Here is an 8,889-nt window from a genome sequence, read left to right on the forward strand (position 1 = left end):
GGCTGGCTGAACTGCCTTGTGAAGGGAGAGGAAAGATTTGCCAGCTCCTTACAGGGTGGGTGTGGGGTGAGGTGGTTAAACTCTGGGCAAAGAAAGAAGTCAGTATCAAATCTGGTGCCTGGTGTTAGAAAACTCTAGCAACTCACCACTCAGAATAGACTGGCCCTGACCAATCAGAATGGACGCTGGTCATTACAGGACACTCGTCAGACTGGTGTGTGTTGAGGAAGCAGGGAAGAGTTTGGTGTGGCTGAAGCATTGACTACAGGCCAGGGAAGGCAGGACAGAGGCTGAGATGGTAGGTGGGGCCGAGAGGTTTATCTGCGGAGAAAATGGGGTACAGCCTGATGGATTCGCAGGACAGAGGCCAGATAAGAGCATTTCAGTATGCTCACCCAGGTGGCCCCGTGGAGTGTCAAGTGGCTGATTTGTTCACTTTGTTCTGTATACTTGAGAACACAGAAGCCGAGATTGAGGGAATGAAGGTAGTGGGACCAGGGACATCATTCCTCATCTTCCTCTCTTTCTGAATGCAAAGCCAGCATCTGGTCACTTGATGTCCACTTCCATCACATTGCCCTTGTTCATGACCTACAGCCGAAAGCAAGAATGAGGCCCATGCAGACCTGATTTCTACATCACCTTTTTTCCCAGCCCCACCAAGACGTGATGTAGCCCAGCCCAGCCTGGAGGAGAAGTCCACACTTACTGTGCCCTCTGGGGGTGCCCCCTTCACCAAGGCTGGGCCCATGGAGCCTGGCCTCCTCTAAGAGTTTGGCCAGAGGGCTTGAGACATCCCCAGCACACCATGAGCAGACAAATGACATCAAAGTAGAACCTCAATGATAAGTCCTAGCTCCAAGAGTTGGAGCTACCACTATGCCAGACCCCATACCAGGCACTTTACATTACTTAATTTTCCCCCCACCACACATTTTAAGGAGTCCTACCTCCAAATCACAAAGTTACAAAACATTCGATAGCATCACAAAATGGGTCCACAGTGTGAGTAGAGCCCAAGAGGACGGCGGGCCATGTGTTAGATAACTCTTTGGCCAAGGGACCAGTTCCTGTGTACTTGCCTGCTGGCATCCAGTAAAACTGCAGATGAGCACAGATCTCGGACCTTCAGGATTGGTCCCAAACTCTGAAACCCACAAACATGTAGTCACCAGTGCTGAGGGTCTATGGAACTATCACCACTTTATAGAGGAGGAGATTTCCACTACTGTCAGCAGCTTGGGCACAGTTGCCCAGAAGGACAGTGGTGGGACCAGGTTCACACCAGGTCCTGCCCCATCTAAACTCTGTGCTATTTTCGCTTCCCGCAGCCCACCCCGCCCCATCCTTTTGGTGAAAATCGTACCCGAGTGATCTTGATGTCTAAGATTTAAGGGGCATGGAATCTCACAGGAGCTGAGTTGTTACTATTTTTTCTCCTCCAAGAGGTACTGTTCAAGTTCGATTTGACCAAGTTTCTCCTGTAAACCGAGCACTCACACATGTCTCGTCTTCAGGGTAACCCTTCCAGGCTAAGTGTTATTACACCAGTCTTCAAGTGGAGAATCTCAAGGTCACCCAGCTGGCTGCTAAGCTTACTTCTCCTTGTCACAGTTCCCTAGTGATGGGGGAACACCATGCATTTCGACACTGGGCCTGTGGAGGACCTTACTTTGCAGAAGTATCTTTCTCAATCGCCACCCAGACTCAGAAACCACAGGTCTCCCTGGAGAGCAGGGCACTCCTGTAAGACTTCCCGGAGTACCTTGTGAACAATTTGCAAGAGAGTGTAGAATCCTTAACTACCCTTTTCTCCTCTCTGTGCTGCAGGAAGCAGGGTCAAACTGTCCCAATCTTGGAGCCATTGCTTTGATGGCTTCTCCCTTAATCTTCTGAGCCATAAATGCTCTCAGATCAGCACCGCAAAAGACCATTGCCTCGGCCCCAGCAAGAGATGGTGCTTTGAATGAGTTCAGTCATTGATGCCTTCATTCATTCAACACATCATTATTGACAGAGCCAGGCCCTGGAGACAAACAAGTGAGACTGAGTAAGACAGACGTGGTCCCTCTCTCACTGCTCTTAAAGGCTAGCAGAGAAGATCAGCCAACCAGGGGTACTTTAAAAACTTGATGTTATGCATACTGACAACAGGACAAAAATGAACCAAGTTCTAACTGAATTCCACTTTGCAGAGTTGCATACATGTTTTCTTTATTCATTTCCATTTACTTATATATAAATTAAATATATATAAATATAAATTCCCGCCTTATCAGTCAGAGGCCTAGCAGGAAACAAGAATCAAACATGGATGATTCAAGAGAAGTTAAGAAGGGACTAGGTATGAGGTGTGGGCAAAATTGAGGCAGCTAATCAGGGGTGAGATTAGCAACAGCAGAAAGTTGGTATTACTTCTAGGCTGGAAGGGGCGGGGAGGGTTGTGACATCTGGAGCCACAGTGGAGGGAAGATGCCCTAGTGAGGGGGATGGCCTGGTGGAAGCCATGTTGTGGGAAGATGCAGGTACTGCCCAGACTCCAGAGGCAAAGCAAGCGGGACGGAGTGAGTGGGGAAGCAAAGCCTCAGCTTCTCCTTCCTCTCACTCTATCTTCTACAAAGTGGGACCCCATTAGCTTAACCCAATGGCAAGCCAGGGTGCAAGGGAGCCTGGAAATGTGGCCTCCCTGGGGCCCAGGGCAGGGGAGTAATGGATGGGGAGTGGCTGCTGGGGTAGGGGGAGGTAAATGAGAATAACTATGAACTGTACAAGGGTGTACTTTTCAAGGATCCAGGAGCTAAGGTGCCAGGGTGAAATCATTCCTCCTAGGTGAATGCTGCTGAGAAGGTGGAGGCATTGATAAAGGAAGAGTCTTAGCGCAGAAGAAAAAGGAAAGTTAGGATAGCTGCTAATCTGTGCGTTTTAGATAGTCAGAATGCATAATTTAGTCTCAAAATGATAGAAATGGGAGGGTGGGTTGGTGATGGTGGTGGTTCCTCCCCATCCTGTCTATATTGATCAACTAAACTGATAACCACCAGCTGTCCCATCCCTTTGTTCTATGAATTCACAACCATAATGCGCGTGCATCTGGCCCTTAGTGAGAGTTCATGGAAGCTCAGTAACGTTCGGCTGGAGAAAAAAAATTCTTGCATTCAGCAATATGATCCTCAGCAATCGCCAGCTGGTGATAGAGGAGCTTTCAATTTCTTATTTTGTCTCAGGCTGAGCAGCTAAGTCTGGTGTTTAGCTGTATTTTGTATTGATTTCCAAAATGACAAAGAAAATTTCCAAAGCTGTCAAACAAACACAAGACATTTATGAAATGAAATTACATTTCATTGCAATTTATGCTTTCTTCCTCATCTATTATGGATATTTCATTAGTGATTAGTCAGGAACTTTTGAAGTTAGCTTTGGAGTTTGTCATTTAGAATTTTCATGTCAATTTCCTTAAAACACAAGAAATAACATTCAGATAAATACAGCAAAAGGCTAAGTATGTGGGCAGATAATGCAATGCAGAAAGGAAAACGTAATTTCCAAACATATGTAATTATGAAAAATAGAATAACAAAGTAGGCAGTATTTCAAATTAAGTTCCTAAATATACATTTCATTTAAGCTTAATAAAATATCACTTACATTGTAGCAATACCGGTTAATTAATAAAAATCCTATCCAACCAGATTAATAACTATATAAAAGATGCTTTTGCCTAAATTCTAAGTTTTCCCCCCATTCAGCAGTCCTTCATTATGAAGACTATCCCTCATGTTAGAAAGCGTTTTCTTCTGTCCCTTAAAGACTAGCTGTTAGCTCACTTTTAACACTGTAAATTATTTACAACACAAGGCAAAATAGAGAAGATGTCATGGATGCATCATTTTATGTATCTTCTAGCGCTCAGGCAAATTTTAAAGAAACATCATTCATAAAGATCTACAACTATGTTTTAAGTAAGGAAACCAGCCTGTGCTGGTACATGACCAGGTACCTTCCCAGACACTGGACATGTTTTATCTGTAATACGCTTTGCAGTAAGTCTGTGAGGCAGGTATTGTTTCCCCATTTTACAGATGAGAAAAGAGAGGCCAGTAAGCAGCAGGGCCTGATCTGTCCCCATATGTTCTGGACTCCATTTTTTGATTTCTCCACTAAATCACACTGCTAAGGCAACTTGTAATAATTACCTACCATAATTTCCAACACTGCCGTTCACATCAAATTTCTTTGCCATATTATTTGGGTTTTGCTGGATCATTAGCAACCTTAGTGCTTGATAACAGCAGTGGGGCCAACCTCCTTCCATGACACGTTATGTGAGTGTATCTAAATTGATGGGTTTGCTAATCAGTGACGTGCTATGGAAATTCAACCTCACAGGGTAAGAGTTTGGGACTTGGCAACCAGACAGGATGTGCCAAGGAAGTTTCTGTCTGTGTTTAAAATATATTTTTGAAGTTTCTGCCGTCCTTTTGTGGTTGCTTTTTACCCCGTGGTTATTGTAATCTTGGCCTCGGGACACTAGACCATCAGAACACAGTTGCTCAGAACACAGTTGCTCAGTGGGGTTTGCATTGGGTGGGAAGGCTGTTGTTTTTTTATTGGGGAAGGGGAACAGGACTTTATTGGGGAACCATGTGTGCTTCCAGGATTTTTTTTTTTTCCAAGTCAAGTTGTTTTCCTTTCAATCTTAGTTGTGGAGGGCGCAGCTCAGCTCCAGGTCCAGTTGCCGTTGCTAGTTGCAGGGGGCACAGCCCACCATCCCTTGCCGGAGTCGAACCAGCAACCTTGTGGTTGAGAGGACACACTCCAACCAACTGAGCCATCCAGGAGCTCAGTGGCAGCTCAGCTCAAGGTGCGTGTTCAATCTTTAGTTACAGGGGGCGCTGCCCACCATCCCTTGCGTGACTCGAGGAATCGAACTGGCAACCTTGTGGTTGAAAGCCCACTGGCACATGTGGGAATCGAACCAGCAGCCTTCGGAGTTAGGAGCACGGAGCTCTAACCGCCTGAGCCACTGGGCCGGCCCAGGAAGGCTGTTTTTATTCTAGGAGATCCATTGCTTCTTTTGCTGAGTTTTGGCTTTGGAGCCTTTGGACTCAGAAGCTTCAGGGATTCACTTGACCACCGTGTCTAGCAAGTCAGGATGATGAGGCCAGTGGCTCAAGGGTAGAGGCCCAGAGCCTGGGAAAGACAAGTCCATCATCGTGGTTACTGCACAATCTAGAACTTGAAAGATTGTGTGTGTGTATTGGACTTGTGGATTGGGAAATGACAGTGGGTCCCTCCCGCTTTATGAACTTGGGGAAGGGCTGTCTGTTCCAAACACTATTTACTCCAGAACTTAGGAGACATTGACAGGACCTTGATCCAGAAACCCCTGGCCAGATGTGAGAATGCCTCCTGCCTGGTTCACTACCACCAGGAACAAAGCTAGCTCATGTTGTGCCGTTACTATATGACCTGAGGACAAGATAACAGTTGTTAATTTCAGGTCATCTATGAAGGGATGCTGTCACTTAGTGGCTGCTGGTCAATATTTGCGAGTGTGTTAGGACAGGGTAGAGACATGTAAGAGCACCTGCTTTTCTTTTTAAAAACAATTAATATGCCTTATCTTTTAAAAGTTTTAGGTATACAGAAAAATTGAGCAGATAGTACAGAGAATTCCCATATACCTCCCTCTCCACACACTGTTTCCCTTGTCATTAACTTCTTGCGTTAGTATGGTATACTTGTTACAATTAATGACCCATACTGTTGTGTTATTATTAACCAAAGTCCATAGTTTACATTAGGGTTCACTCCCTGTGTTGTATATTCTATGGGTTTGGAGAAATGTATAACGTCATATAATGACTACTGTGGCCTCATACAAAACAGTTTCCCTGCCCTAAAACTGCAGTGCTATGGCTCCATTCCTCAGGCCTTTTCATCATCCTGAAGTTATGCAAAAATCAGATTCCTGGAGAAAATACGAGCAAGTATGACACTCCCAATGGGCTATGAACATTGTATGACATAGATCTGGGCTGCTGAACAAAACTGTGATAGCTATGAAAAAAGTTAGAGACAGAAGAGTGTAATACAGAGCGGCTGAGGGCGAGTGGGGCCAAAGATCCCTTCTGGAGTGAGGAATAAGGAGGAGGAAGAAGAACGTTTTCACGGAGTGATGTCAAGCCCAAGTCTGATGCTGTCTGTGTATTGACTCTTTACACACGGTGGGTATGGTAATTATTCTATTTCACAGATGAGGAAGTGCAGGCACAGAGTTTAAGCAATTTAAGCCCACGGACACAGAGCAAAGAACATGTTGGAACTAGGATTTGAATCCAGGCAGCCTGGAATCAGGGAATGTGTTCTTAACTTCCATCATTAGGCAGGAGTTTGCAACATCATTTAATTTCATTTTCACCTCAGCACTATGTGACAGGTGAGCTATTATGGTGCAGATATTACAAATACAGATGTGGAGCCTCAGAGAGGTTAAGTAACCAGCTCAAAGCCACCTAGCTTCATAGCTGCAGAGCCTAGGGTTTGCACACAGGTCTGTCGTGTCTGATGTCCATGCCTATGACCGTTTCTGCACTATCGCCCTGTCTTCTCTGAGACAAGGGTGGGTGAGGATTTAGCTCCTTTCTTCGTCTGTAGAGTAGCCGCTGCAATTGTTCCAGGGAGCTGGAGGGAGGCAGTTTTTAAGAGAAGCAGAGACAGGAAATTTGGTCTATTGTTTGAAACAAGAGGTGCAAACAAGTCTCCGCTTTGAAGTGTTGAATAACAAATTCCGCAGGGAATGGAAAGGCGAGAAACTACAAGATTCTTGAGCTGGTGTCAAATGCGCATGGCGGAGGGTGGGGGGGAAGAAGGCCCTCAAGAAACTGGAGCAGGATTTGTTTGAAGAGAATGTGACTTAAGTAGATCAGGCTACAGAGGACAGGACGGCGGGCCAGGGAATCATTCTTTTTTTTTTTTTTCTAAAGGAACCCGTTTTTGACAGAAAACACAGTACCCAAAGTGGGGGGTGGGAAGTAAGTGGCTCAACGGTAAAATGCAGAGCAGTTCCAAAAAAACAAAAAACAAAAAACGAAAAACAACAACAAACAAAACACAAAAACCCCACCACCTGGTCTGTCTCTGTTGGTAATAAAATGCTATCGGATAAACGGAGCTTGTGTAAACTAATCCCACCTCCCACTCATAAGTCAGTATTAAATTTAGGAATGAGAGAGGGTAAGATACCAAACTGGAATGGCTTGCAATCGCTTTAGTAAACTGCACGCCTTAGACTAATCACGTATCCATGACCCCACCCTCCCAGGCAGACTTGTAGCCAGAATGGGATTGTTAATCAGATACTTCCCCAGACAGTCCATTAGACCAGACTCCCCTAAAGTGAAGAAGTAAGAACCCTGGGCAATTAATTAGCAAGGAGATTCCAATGATGACGAGAAAAACACATCCTTCTCCAACTGCTTAGATCGCCAAACATCCCGTCTGCCTGTACTTAAGGGGGACTTTGGACTCTCATTGTCTCTCATTTGCAATCGATGTCTCATTCAAGACCAAGGTCAGGTTATCAATCTTTATTATAGATGCCCTGGACCAGGGGGTCTGGAGCCTCCACTGCTGCAGAGACATGTCTGGAGACAAAACCTCTACCGGGAAGGACTGCTGGCGAACAGGCTGCTGCAAGGTAAGATGGAGGGATCCCTCCTGAGCGGGCAATACCCAGGACTTCCTGAAGGGGTGAAAGAGAAGCTACCTGTCTGATGTCCCACATAACTTCTGGTCAAATTGGGGCCCAGGGGTGACAGAGCGGCTGCACCTAGGTCCAGGGCAGTGCAGAAAGCCTGGATTTGGGCTTATCATTGAGTAAATCCCAGGAGAGAAGCCTCTACCTCTCTGAGCCTCAGTCTTCTTATATGTAAAGGGGGACTAATGCTTCCTGCCTTGCAAACCTGCTGTGAGGGCTACAGATAAAGCCATGTAAAGCATAGGACAACTAGATGGCAGGTGCTCAGTGGATCATAATTGTTTTTATTAGGTGGTTTTACAGACAAACATGACTCTTCCAGTCTTGTAGCTTTCAACCTGGCCTTTCCATCCTCAGGATACCAGTAGATAATAGGATGCCCTGCACGACTCTCTCCCTAATTCCCTTCCAAGAGTCTGTGTAATATGTTTTATTTGTGGGAATCCTGACCTCAGAAGTCTGTAAAGGAGAAAGACATATCAGGGAGATCCATTGCTGAGTCAAATGGGCTTGAGTGCCTCAAACCTCAGTGTCTCACGAGCAGAATTGACAAGCTACAGCAATGAACCTGTGTGCGATTGGGGTTTGCAGGATCTTTACCTCCGTTAGATATTATTTTCTTGTGCACATCAAATAATGTATAAGGTGGAATCGATTATGTGTTTCCAAAGCCTTCTCAGCCAGATTTTAAACTCTCTCCAGGGCAGGAGCTACTGCACTTCATTGTATCCACCCCCACCTTGACTTCCCACCTGCTCCCAATGCTTGTGCGCATGCGCCCTCCCCTCTGCAGCCTGACACTGGCTCCGGAAGCAGTTGCAGATTTGAGCTGGCTTCATTTCACATCACATTTGGGAAAGCAGGAAACTTTGTTTCTCTGTATGTGGGTCTGGTCTCAGCCCTGATCTCTGAAATAAAAGGTCCGGGGTAAACAGGCCTTGACGCTTACTATCAGAATAGCCCTTGCCAAGGTCAGACCTACCGAAGATTTCATTCTGGTAATAAGTGCTTATGTTGCCAAAGCAAAGAACGCTGAAGGATTACAATGCTCTGTGGCATGAAGAATGTATGTCAGGGAGGCGAAAGGCATTTAATAACCAGCAATGACAGGGCATGACATCACAGGATGA

The sequence above is a fragment of the Rhinolophus sinicus genome, linkage group LG03 (assembly GCF_036562045.2).
Source record: "Rhinolophus sinicus isolate RSC01 linkage group LG03, ASM3656204v1, whole genome shotgun sequence".
NCBI lineage: Eukaryota > Metazoa > Chordata > Mammalia > Chiroptera > Rhinolophidae > Rhinolophus > Rhinolophus sinicus.